Genomic DNA, 12,484 nt, shown 5'->3' on the forward strand with positions numbered 1-12,484 from the left:
TCCTGTTATACCTCAGTGTTGTCTGTCTGTGAGGCTGGGGCAGGAGTAGCCCTGCTTGCTGTCTGGTAGGGATGCCACGCGCAGCCAGCTGTGTAACGCGTGCACGCGTCAGGAGCCCACAGTGAAGGTGAGTGTGTGCCGCACGCAGGCGGAATTGCTAGACTGCTGAGATACAGTCACAGGAGACACTTTATTTTTATCTGCTGTGTCCTTTGGCGTTTATTCCGGGTGGAAGAAGGTCGAAGTGACATGTGGGGAGAGGAACTTTGTTCGCAGAGAGAGCTGCAGCTGGCCTGAGGTCTGTGTGGAGACTGGCCATGCTGAGGGCACTGGGACAAGAAGAGGGTCCCCCAGGGAGTGTCAGGGAGGGGCTGGCCGCCTCATCCGGCTGGGGGGTGACTGTGTGGGTGACCGCGGGGGCCAGCAGGTAATCGGGGGTGACAACGTGGATGCTTCTTGAGGATCCTAGAGGGAGGGTTTTCTGTGTGCCAGGTTAGCACAGGTTCTTAGACAAAGCACGCAGGACATGAACACTGGAAAGTGAAGCCTGCGCATCCCACCGGTTTTTGGCTCTTCCTTAACGTGATTTCCCTGTGCACGACAGAAGCGGCTCTGCCTCAGCTTCCCAGGCCGCCTCCTTGGGCAGGTAGGGCTGCTTCCGGCTGTCATCACTGTGAGTCCAGGGCGTCCTCCGAGGGTTCTGGGGGCAGAAACTCCGTGCAAGGCATTTGCTTCTGAGTTTCTGCAGGGGAATGATGGCTGAGAGCGAGGGCAAGGCTGAGCCTCAGGGCCAAGAACTGTGGCTCAGATAGGCGGACGAACCTGAGCAGAACACAGAGGATTTCCAGGTATTGCTCTCGGATATCGGGAATCGGCTCTGGGTGGAAATGTTATTCGTGCTGCCTTTTACTTACTTTGTCGTCTTTCAGTGAATGCCAGCTCTAACTCAGCAGGTTCCTTGTTTGCATTTCTCCCTGCTTATTCTGAGCTAAACTCTTCCCTGCAGAGCTGCAGAGAATGGATAAAATAGGCTTGAGTGTGGAACGCAGCAGCAGACACCTACACCCCACACCCAGGCTGTGTGGGACGCAGACACCTCCCCCAAGTCATCTCAGGTCAGGAACACCTCTGCTGCCAGCGCCTGCCACTCAGGGGCCCCCACGCACGGTCTCTGTGCACCTTGCAGTGTGAGCGTCCAAGCAGCCCGCTGCTGTACACCCTCCTGCATAGGACCCCCCCGGAGATGGAAGGGGTTCTCTGATTATTCAGCCCAGCAGGAACCCTGTGGTTTGGTCTTGAAATTAAAATCACAGGACGACTTTGCTTTCTTGGCACCCAATTAGCAGAGCTTGCTTTTAAAAATAACATTAGTGCCTACATTGTGGGACACCGGGAAGCTGCAGGGGACGATGGTGACGGCAAGGAGAAGGATTCTCAGCTACACGCACTCAGTTGCCTCTTGCCTTCCCCCCTCCCGCTGGGCAGGTGCGAGGCCTGGGAGTGTCCCAGCGTCTTGCAACACTGCGGGTGAAACCCAGCTGCTGAGCATGGAGGGGCCTGAAGGAAGGGACCTGCAGCTGCAGCCCAGGCCTCGACTGCTCACCTCTGCAGATTCTCCTGCTGGAAGGAGAGACACTTCTGTCATTTACGCTGTTAAAATAACCCCTATCGAAGGTAAGACATGCACTCAGAAGTTGTATAACACGCTCACAGCGCAGTACTTTTGTTCATAGCTCACACGTGTAGGTAACTTTCAAATCAAGAAAATCCACATTATCATCACCCGGAAGTGGCTCCCTATCTCCCACTTGTGAAAGTAACCGGAATCCGAGAATAACCACAGCTTAGTGGTGCCTGTTCCTGGGCTCTGTGTGCCTAGTCCTTGAGATTTTTTCCATGCTGCTGTATGTAGCGTTGTCTGATCCTTTTCTGTGCTGTGTGGTAGCATGATACATGAATATGCCACAGTCCGTTTATTCGTTCTCCTGTTGGTGGGCATTTGAGTGGCTTCCACTGTGGGTTTCCTTACAAGTCGTGCTGCTATGAGCATTCCTGGGCATATCTTCTAGTGAAGACGTGCTCTGTCTTTTGGGTAGATATCTAGGAATAGAATTGATGGGTCAGCTTTAGTAGACACTGCCAAAGCTGGCATATAAGTGACACTCAACCAGGGGTCAAGTTTCTAATTCGTTTTAACTATTCTGGCTGGTATGTAGCAGCAGCACATTGGAGGTGTAATTTGTATTCCCCTCATAGTTTTAGAAGTTGAATACCTTGGTATTTTTATTGGCCATTTGGATAGCTTCTCTTTTTAAGTTCCTGTTGAAATATTTGCCCATTTCTGTATCATGTTATCTGTCTTTTTATTGGGCTTAAGGTTATTATATATATTCTTTTGTCAGATATATGTCTTTAAAATACCTTTCTCCCTTTCTGTAGCTTAATTTTTCACTGTCTTGATGCATTTTGAAAAACAGAATTTTTTAAAAGTTCAGTAAAATTCAATTTTTTCTTTTTGATTAGACATTTTCATGTTCAACTTAGTTTTTTTCTACTCTTTGGTCATAGAGATATTTCCTTTTAAAAGCTTTATTATTTTATCTTAGCTTTTTATTTAGGTTATATGCCTATAAGTAATACATTGGTTAACATATATAATTGACACAAATAATCATATGTAATTGATGCACTATATATAGTTGGCTTTTTGTGTATGTGGTGAGGTAGGAGTCCAAAATGCATTTTTTTAATTATGGAAAAGAATTGACCCAGCCACATTTATGGAAAACCCGCCCTGCCCCTTTGTCACAAATGCTTAAGCCATTTGAGTTTTTTGTTGTTGTTGCTTTCAGCAGAGAATCACATGTGATGTATGTGTGTGTGTGTGTGAATGTATAAATACATATTTTCTTCCACATCCTTGAATATGCTTTAAGAACATAGTTTCTCTCTCGTTTGTAATAGTCCACTGTGGTGAAGTGTTGTTATTTATTTAACCACTACTCTGGTGCTGAACTTCTAAGTTGTTTCTTACTTTTGTTTATTGCAAATGATTCTAGATGGATGTCCTTGCCAACACATTTTTTAAAGGATTTCTTTATTTATTTGAAAGAGTTACAGAGAGACAGAGGCAGAGAGAGAGGTCTTCAAAATGCTGGTTCACACTCTAAATGGCCTCAATGGCTGGAACAGGGATGACCTGAAACCAGGAGCCAGGAGCTTCTTCTGGGTCTCTCACATGGGTACAGGGGCCCAAGGACTTGGGCCTCTTCCACTGCTTTCCCAGGCCACAGCAGAGAGCTGGATCAGACGTGGAGCAGTTGGGACTCAAACCAGCACCCATACGGTATGCTGACTCTGCAGGCGGCACCTTGACCTGCTAAGCCACAGCGCTGGCTCCTTTGCCATACATTTTGCACACACATCTGACTGTTTTCTCTCAGTTCCTTGAATTGCAATTATGGTTAAAAAAAATAATAAATAAATAAATAAATAAATAAACTTTGAAGGCTTTTTGTAGATCCTGCCCATCAGGCATGGAGTTACACAGGATCTGAAGAAGCAGGGGGAGAATGCACATCTCGAGCCCCCAGTTCCACACCTCAGAGGCCAAGATGACCACTTTCAACATACAAATGGGTTCATTTCTGTTCAGTACACTTCACTGGTTTGCTCTACTCTTTACCTTCCTGGTGACAGCAGGGCTCAGCAGATGGCAGTTCCTGGGCCTGACTGTGAGGTTGGCTGTCCAGGGCTGGAGAGTCAGCAGAAGCCTGCCTGTTGATTGCCTGTGCTGGAAGCCAGGGGGACGCGAGTTGGAGCAGGTGTTTCTCTCGACCAGCACATTCCTCCTGCTCTCTGTCTCCAGTGGACCTTTTCCTCTTTCTTTTGCTATTGCCACTTTCTTTTCTTTGCTTGGCTACATGAGGCCCGTTTGGCGTATTGGAGGGAGGGGGTACTTGACAGAGGGGGAGCTGGGTAGGGAGCTGCTCCCAAACCCTCAGCTCCACGGTGCCTCTGGCTCTGCTTCTTCAGCCGGGGGAGGGAGGCGAGGTGGGAACAGAAGACAGGCTGGGGGGAGGCAGAGGCACTGGGGGCTCTGATCATCAGGAGGATGGCAGACCACTCGGGGCCACCTGTCCTCTGCAGACAGAGGGAACTGAGCTGAGGGGGCTCCTGCATGTGGTCACTTGTGCTGGCAGCCCCAGGAGCGTGGTGCGTGGCTGTGGGGCTCAGGGAGCCAGGGCGCGGCAAGGGTCCGATCCCAGGGGAGAGTCCAGCAGCCACAGGGAGGGAGCGGGGACAGAGCTGCTCTCGGCTACAGGACTTTGCAGCCCACAGCATCCCCAGCGGTAAGATCTACCCAAGTCTCAGCAGGTGCACGGGCACCTGACAGGGTACAGTCCTGGCTTAGCTGGACCTGAAATCCTAAATAAATTGTGGTGCAAAACAGAGACCATGAATGCGCCCCTCTCGGTGCACAGTTAGGTCGCGCTGAGGCTGTCACGTGGGTGGGGCCCCGACCGTTGCTGTAGGGTTGGAGAGCGCTGCACTTGCTGAAGCGGTTGTCCTGCAGGCAGTCCATGGTCACCCCCCACCTGCCGAGTCCACGCGGCAGTCTCAGTACGCGTCTCCGTGTTGTGCTTCATTTACCTGGGCTCAAGATGGCTGGCTCAAGCCCTGGGAATTGGCAGTTGCAAAGCCATCACTTAGCAACTATGCTTGAAGCTACTACTGTGCTTCATTTGCAATTGTACATTAAATTGGCTTTGGTCAGTCGATGCGAGGCGTAAGGAATCAGGTGTGTGGGCTGTTCTTAGGCCGTCGTATCGACTGCAGTGGTTCCAGGAGATGCTGCGGACAGGGAGAGACAGAGTTCCGTCTGTGGGGCACAGAGCCGGCTGCTTTCCGGGGCAGAGAGCTGCGTGGGTGAAGCAAGGCTCCATGGAGGAGGGGCCCTGCTGTGGCCTTTTGGGAAGACCTCCAACAGCGTCGCAGGCCCCCGGAGGCCAGCTGGCCTAGGAAGTGCCCAGGACATTGCAGGGCCAAGGACTGAGTGGAAAAGCACGCGGGCTTCCGCGGACACACGGAGTCGTCCTCCCACTGCTGTGGCTGGATCCGGCCTCTTAGACCAGGACAGTGCAGTGGGGGAAGCGCCGAGGGTGCCCCAGAGCCCTGGCTCTTGCTCCATGTCCAGTGCTTCCTGGGGCACTCAAAGGGACTGCAAAATTTCCCAGGAAACTGGAATGAAAAGATAGGTTTATTTTGCTGCAAAACAATTGTGAAATCCCATGTGTAGTTGTATTGCAATATGGGTTTGCCATGAGCCCTTTGAAGGTCTTTGCATTGAGTGCAGTTTTAAGAATTCTTATTTTTAATTGACGTGCAATATTTGTGCTTATGTATGGGGCACCATATTACAATTTGATAAATGTATACAAGGCGAAATCATCGAATCGGGGTAAGCAGTGTTTCCGCCCCCCGATTGTTCCGCACCGCGAGCTCGGCACTGAGGCTCCTTGGGCAGGGTGGTGGTGGCAGCGAGGGGCACAGAGCCGGGTGCCACCCTCTGCCGCCCCCGTGCTGAGATGTTCCCGGTGACGCTGCTCCCCTGATGTGCACGTGCTGTGACCGCCTGGCAGGCTGCTTCCTGCTGGGCCGTGTGGTTTGCTGTGCTGGTTTTTTTTTTTTTTTTTTTTTTTGTTCTTCACTCTGCTTGCTTGCTTTCTGCCTGCCTCTCTTTTTAAGATTTATTTATTTGAGAGGCAAAGTTACAGACAGAGAGAGGGAGAGGCAGGGAGAGAGAGGTCTTCCATCTGCTGGTTCATTCCCTAAATGGCCACAATAGCCAGAGCTGGGCCCATCTGAAGCCAGGAGCCTTGAGCTTCTTCCGAGTCTCCCACGCAGGTGCAGGGGCGCAGGCACTTGGGCCATCCTCCACTGCTTTCCCAGGCCATAGCAGAGAGCTGGATGGGAAGAGGAGCAGCTGGGACACAAACTGGTGCCCACGTGGGATGCTGGCGCTCAGACAGAGGTTTAGCCTACTATGCCATTGCACCAGCAATAATAACCAACTATGCTGGGCCGGCGCTGCAGCTCACTAGGCTAATCCTCCGCCTTGCGGTGCCGGCACACCGGGTTCTAGTCCTGGTCAGGGCGCCGGATTCTGTCCCGGTTGCCCCTCTTCCAGGCCAGCTCTCTGCTGTGGCCAGGGAGTGCAGTGGAGGATGGCCCAAGTGCTTGGGCCCTGCACTCGCATGGGAGACCAGGAGAAGCACCTGGCTCCTGCCATCGGATCAGCGCGGTGCACTGGCCGCAGTGCGCCGACCGCAGTGGCCATTGGAGGGTGAACCAACGGCAAAGGAAGACCTTTCTCTCTGTCTCTCTCTCACTGTCCACTCTGCCTGTCAAAAAACAAAAAAAAAAAAAAAAAAAAAAAAACAAACAAAAAAAAAACCAACTATGCTGTTATTCTTGTGAGTCTAAATAATTTGGTGTTTTGATCATGATTTGTATGGCATTGCTTTGCTAGCACTAACTGTATCTTGTAACAGGAGCTGCAGCTGAGCCCCGTTGCTGGCTGGTAAGAGGGAGGCCGGCCACCTGACTGTGGCTGGCTGATGGCCACATTGAGAACTGTGTGTCCACATGCAGAAGGGGCAGTTTGGGTCAGGACTTCTCTCTTCAAAGTGATCTGGAAGCCAAGGCAATGCACCCCGTGGGGCAGGAAGTAGTAGTGCCTCCAGAGGACTCCCATCGCGACTCCTCTCACCTCCACCTCCTGCCAGAATCCACCCAGAGAAGGGGACAGCCAGCCGAGGCCTCCTGCGGTGAAAATACCTTTGTTTCACTTCTGAAGCTTGGCAGCGTCCGGAACCCTTGGGAATCGCCTCCAGGGGCAATTCTCCTGGACCATTTGGAGAATTTCCTCCCTGGACACACAGCGTCTGCTCTGTTCCCAGCACTCGATGCTTGAGAGCTTGCCTTATTTTCGTCTACTTTTTCTTGCGTTCCTTTTGCATATTTTTGCCTATTCCGCTTTTGTGCGCATTGCAATAATCCCGTTAATTCAGGAGCTATCTTTGCCTCACTTGGTTTGTTATTTGATTAAAGGATAAAAGGACCTGGCCCCCTTGCAGGTGAAATTATTCCCAAGTCCTGAGAAAATGGTGCCCCCCCCCCCCCCCCCGGCTGGTCCAGTGGACAGGACCTGCCTGGTCATTGCCCCAGGGAGGTGCCGGCATGGTCTCACATTCTCACGCCAGCCACCTTCTCCGGGACAGAGTCTCCCTGTTGGTGCTGTCCTGCTGCTTTGGGTCCAGTGATACGGACAAGGGTGAATTTTTTTCCATTTAAAGTAGATTGAGAAAAAAGCAAAAACCAACCAGCTAACTAACCAAACAGAAAAACCCTTTGTGTATCGCAGGGAGACATGGACAAGTGTCCTCACAGAAACAACCCAGGTGCCCATCAGTGGCACTACAATGCGTACATTATGGGATAACTGCACCACAGAACATGAAACAGGACCAAACACGTAAGAAACAGAGCAACAGTGGAGCTGATAGCCAGTGTGGCTGATCTTTGAAACCTAGCGGTGTTAGGCCAAAAAAAGTTATAGAAAAATACACACTGAGTGATTCCGTTTACCTAGTGTTTAAAAAGCATACAGGGGCTGGTGCTGTAATGCAGCGTGTTGAGCCACCACCTAAAATGTGGCATCCACATAAGGACAGTAAGAGTCCCAGCTGCTCTGCTTCCAGTCCAGCTCCCTGCCAATGTGCCCGGGGAAAGCAGTGGAGGATGACTGGAGTGCGTAGGCCCCTGTCACACATGTGAGAGACCCAGATGCCGTTCTGGGACCCTGGATCTGGCCTGGCCCAGCCCTGGTGGCGGTGGCCCTTTGGGGAGTGAACCTACTGGATGGAAGCTTGCTCTCTCTGTCTGTCTGCCTTTCTCTCTCTAATTATTCCTGTCTAATAAAATAAATCTTTGCTAAAAAGAAGCATGTAAAGCAATGCATTTTGGAGACATATGCGTACCCAGCAAAGCTATAAAGAAAAGTTAAAGGAGCACTAAGCGTGGGTTCAGGGGAGTGACAGATTCGGGGGAGGAGGTGGGGGGGAGATTGGGAAGGAGCTGCTGCTCTTTTGTGCTTAGACCTTAGATGCAAACTGTAAGTCGTATATTTTCATTATATCAAATATTTCATAATATTTTAACAAGCCCATTCCACATCCTCATTTTTCTGATTTTTCAATGGACTGTTGGAAGTGTCTTCTGGTCTTTGAGCCAGTGTGTGTAGCCCGTGCCCCAGCTCAGCATGGTGGTGCAGGATCACAAGCCCCCTCCTGGCCTTGGCCCCGCATTTCAGTCCTGTTTACACGGGTCATTTGTCCTGCTCGTCTTGAGAGTCTGCGTGGACCTGTTGCCCTGGCCCAGTTACAGTGCATTCAGAAGGGGCCTGGTTTGAAAGACAGATTGCAGGAGTTCGGCTGATGTGCGTGCGACCCCTTCATGCTCAGGAGTGCAGAGTGCCCCAAGAACTCACAGACCCCCTCCGTTATAGACTGCGGGAACACGCTCAGGAAGACCAGGGACTGAACTGCTCCTGCGGCTGGGATCAGGGTGTGCTGGACCCTCTGAGGGCTCTGCTGCCGGGCTGCCTCGGCCTTAACCGAGTGTGGGAGTGCACCAGAAAGTGCTGATCCCACAGGCAGGAGAGCTTGATTAGCACCATCGATTGCCGTGTCTGCAGGAAGATTTAGGGAGATGGTGTTTGAGAGTGCACGGCAGGTTGCGAGGAAGCTGGCAGCACTTCAACAAGACAAGCGTGGCCGGGTTTTGATTTGTGACATCCCTGGGCTATAATTCATAGAATGATGTCTGTGGCCTATGAACCATATGCAAGAAATATCACCTGCCATGGCGAGCTAAATAAAAAACCCACCAAAGTGCAGTAAATGGGCCTTTGACCACCTCCCTCAATATTCCATCCCTGGCAGCCATCCCAGACACGGAGGGACCCTTGTCCTGCACATCACAGGAAGGGAGATGAGGGTGGAAGGGGCGATGGTCCCGATCCCGTTAGAGACCAGTAATGCGCTACTGCAGGGCCCGGCGTCCTAACAGTTTCAGACTGCATGTAGATGTTTCTCTTGGTGAACTGTCAGCTGTTTAACACACAGCAATTCCTTTGTTTGTCCGAAGAGTCACCTGGTAGGACTTTCATTTATCTCTTCATTTTGCGATGTTGCTGGAATACAGTTGATTGATGATAAACTGCATACACTGAACGTGCAGTCTGTTGGGTTTTGACATCAGCACAGTTCGGAAAGTGAACTTACACATCACTCTAAAAAGTTTCAGTGCCCACTCCGGACCCAACCCTGTGCCCAAGCGGCCTGCGCTCAGCTTCCCGTCACTGATTACGGTTGCCTTCTCTAGACTTCAACGCAGATGGAAGCGTACAGTATATTTGCCTCTCTGGGTGTAGCTTCTGGGACTCAGCCTAAGTAGTTGGAGATCCAACACGTTGCGGCCATCAGTGGTTCATTCCTACTGGTTTCTGAGTAGTGTTCGCTTTGTAGATAGACACCATTTTTTCATTCACCTGTTGATGAGCCTTAGGGTTGTTGTTAGTCTTTGGCTACAACAGCTGGAGCTGCTAAGAACATTCATGTACAAATCTATGCACAGGGAGGCTTTGATTTCTCCAGCATAGAAACGCAGGAGTGGAATGTCTGGGTCACGTGATAGATGAATGTTTAAAGTTTTTAGGGAATGGCCAGATTTTCCCAAGTGGTTGAACTCTTCTCATCAGCACTGTGAGAGATTTCAGCTTTCCCATATTCTCCCTGACACCTCACTTGGTCAGTCTTTCTTATTGTCACCACTGCAGGTGATGTGCAGAAGTATCGGACTGCAATTTGAAATTTTGTCTTCCTGGGGCTGGCGCTGTGGCACAGCAGGGTAAAGCCCTGGCCTGAAGTGCCAGCATCCCATATGGGCACCGGTTCTAGTCCCGGCTGCTCCTCTTCCGATCCAGCTCTCTGCTATGGCCTGGGAAAGCAGTAGAAGACGGACCAAGTCCTTGGGCCCCTGCACCCATGTGGGAGACCCGGAAGAAGCTCCTGGCTCCTGGCTTTGGATCGGCGCAGTTCCGGCCGTTGCAGCCATCTGGGGAGTGAACCAGCAGACGGAAGACCTCTCTCTCTGTCTCTACCTCTACCTCTCTGTAACTCTGTCTTTCAAATAAATAAAATAAATCTTAAAAAAAATCAGAAATTGTGTCTTTCTAGTGACTAATGATGCTGATAATAACTTCTTATTTTTCAAATTTATTTATTTGAAAGGGAGAGAGAGAGAAATGTCTGACATCTTCTGGTTCACTCCCCAAATGCTCACAATAGCCAGAATTGAGCCAGAATACAGCCAAGAGCTAGGAACTCAGTCTGAGTCTCCCACAGGAGTGGCAGGGACCCAGCGCCTGAGCCACCACGGCTGCCTCCCACAGTGCGTGTTAACAGGAAGCTGGAACGGGAGTGGAGCTGGAAGGGAAACCCAGCAGTCCAGTGTGGGCTGTGGTGCCCCGGGCAGCAGCCTGCACCTGTCCTCCCACACGGGTATAGGGGCCCAAGGACTTGGGCCATCTTCTACTGCTTTCCCAGGCCACAGCAGAGAGCTGGATCAGAAGTAGAGCAGCCGGGACTAGAACTGGCACCCATATGGGGTGCCAACACTTCAGGCCAGGGCTTTAACCCACTGCGCCACAGCACTGGCCCCAAAAATTTCAATTTTTATGTATTATCTCCATATCCAGAAAGTTGATGATAAGTGGCTCTCTATTCCATTTCTTCTACTGGTGTGCCTTCTTTGAATGAAAATATCTGCGCGTCTCTATATGTAAAGCACAATAGTTGGCACATGAGTAGGCATAATAAAGAACAGATTCTCTTTCTCTCTGTTGTTATATTTACCATTATTACTCATGCAAATGCACTTTGGTTTCCAGATTCTTCCAAAATACAGTTACCCACCCTAGTTCAGGCCCCAGCAATTGACCCGGATACATTTCTTCAAAATAACTTAAGGTGACTCCCGAGTTTCATAATAGCTGTTCTAGCAGGTAGGTGCATTGAGGTATTGCATTGTGATTTTTTAAAAGAATTATTTTATTTATTTGAAAGAGTTACAGAGAGAGGTAGAGACAGAGAGAGAGGTCTTCTATCCGCTGGTTCAGTCCTCAAATGACTGCAATGGCCAAAGCTTAGCTGATCGAAAGCCAGGAGCTTCTTCCGGGTCTCCCACGCAGGTACAGGGGTCCAAAGAGTTGAGCCATCTTCCACTGCTATCCCAGGCCATAGCAGAGAGCTGGATTGGAAGTGGAGCAGCTGGGACTCGAACCAGCACCCATATGGGATGCCAGTGCTACAGGCTGGGGCTTTAACAGCGCCACAGCGCTGGCCCCACATTGCGATTTTAATTTACATTTTAATTTACATTTCCATAATAATTAATTCTGTTGATCTCAGTCGAGATGCCTTGACCGCTCCCTTTCCCTTTGTTTTCTGTCTAAAACTAATCCTGAGCCAGGATCCTTAAAAATGCAAGTCTGAAAAGTGGTGTGCGTGTGCGCACGCGTGTGTGTGTGTGTGTGTGTGTGTGAGAGAGAGAGAGAGAGAGAGAGAGAGTCAAAGGCTTGGGAACATGCAAATCGCCAACTCTGCAACACCAGGCTTGCAGCGCTGCCTCCTGTGCCCGATGAGGCCAGTCACACTTTGGCTGAAGTTTCGGCAGAATCCCGCTCTCAGCACTGTCGCGACTTTCGGTGGGGGAACCTCCTTCAGCTCTCGCGGCATTCTGGGGGCACAGGCGGGGAGGCCGACAGGCAGAGCTGTTAAATGTGAGCCCCAAAGCTGAAAAGTCAGCTAATGCAAAGTGACTCAGACTCCTAGTGGGAGGCTCCGAGGGCCTTCTGGGAAAGAAGGGGGAATGGCAAGCCAGAGCCGCGGAGGGGAAAGTCGCGCCGAGCGGGAGGGGCCTCTCTTCCAAGCTGCCCTGTTTTAAATTAGGGTGAGGAAGATAGATGGGCGCGGGTCCGGGAGCAGGCGAGTGCTGGCTGAGCGAGCCTGTGGGGGCATAGTGGGGGGGGTCCCACCTCATGCTAAGGATCTGAGAACGGGGCGAGAAGCTGCCTGCAGCGGGAATATGAATTAAGAAGGGAGACCTTACAGAAATCAAAAAGATTGGGGGCTGGCATGGTGGTGTAGCGGGTAAAGCCACAGCCCGTAGTGCCAGCATCCCTTGTAGATGCCAGTTCAAGTCCTGGCTGCTCCATTTCTGATCCAGCTCTCTGCCGTGGCCTGGGAAAGCAGTGGAAGATGGCCTAGATGCTTGGGCCCCTGTGCCCACGTGGGAGACCTGGAAGAAGCTCCTGGCTTCAGATCTGCCCAGTTCTGGCCATGCCACTGCAGCCGTATGG

The 12,484-nt window shown here is 51.0% G+C and overlaps 1 long non-coding RNA gene across 1 annotated transcript; it reads left to right on the plus strand.

The window, feature by feature from the left end:
• Positions 1–241: 241 nt before the first annotated feature.
• LOC138845120 (uncharacterized) lies at positions 242–10,280 on the plus strand. Its single transcript, XR_011381843.1, has 2 exons — positions 242–848; positions 9,902–10,280. It is a non-coding gene; the product is annotated as an uncharacterized lncRNA (long non-coding RNA).
• Positions 10,281–12,484: the final 2,204 nt, after the last annotated feature.

This window comes from Oryctolagus cuniculus, chromosome 14 (assembly GCF_964237555.1).
Source record: "Oryctolagus cuniculus chromosome 14, mOryCun1.1, whole genome shotgun sequence".
Classification (NCBI taxonomy): Eukaryota; Metazoa; Chordata; class Mammalia; order Lagomorpha; family Leporidae; genus Oryctolagus; species Oryctolagus cuniculus.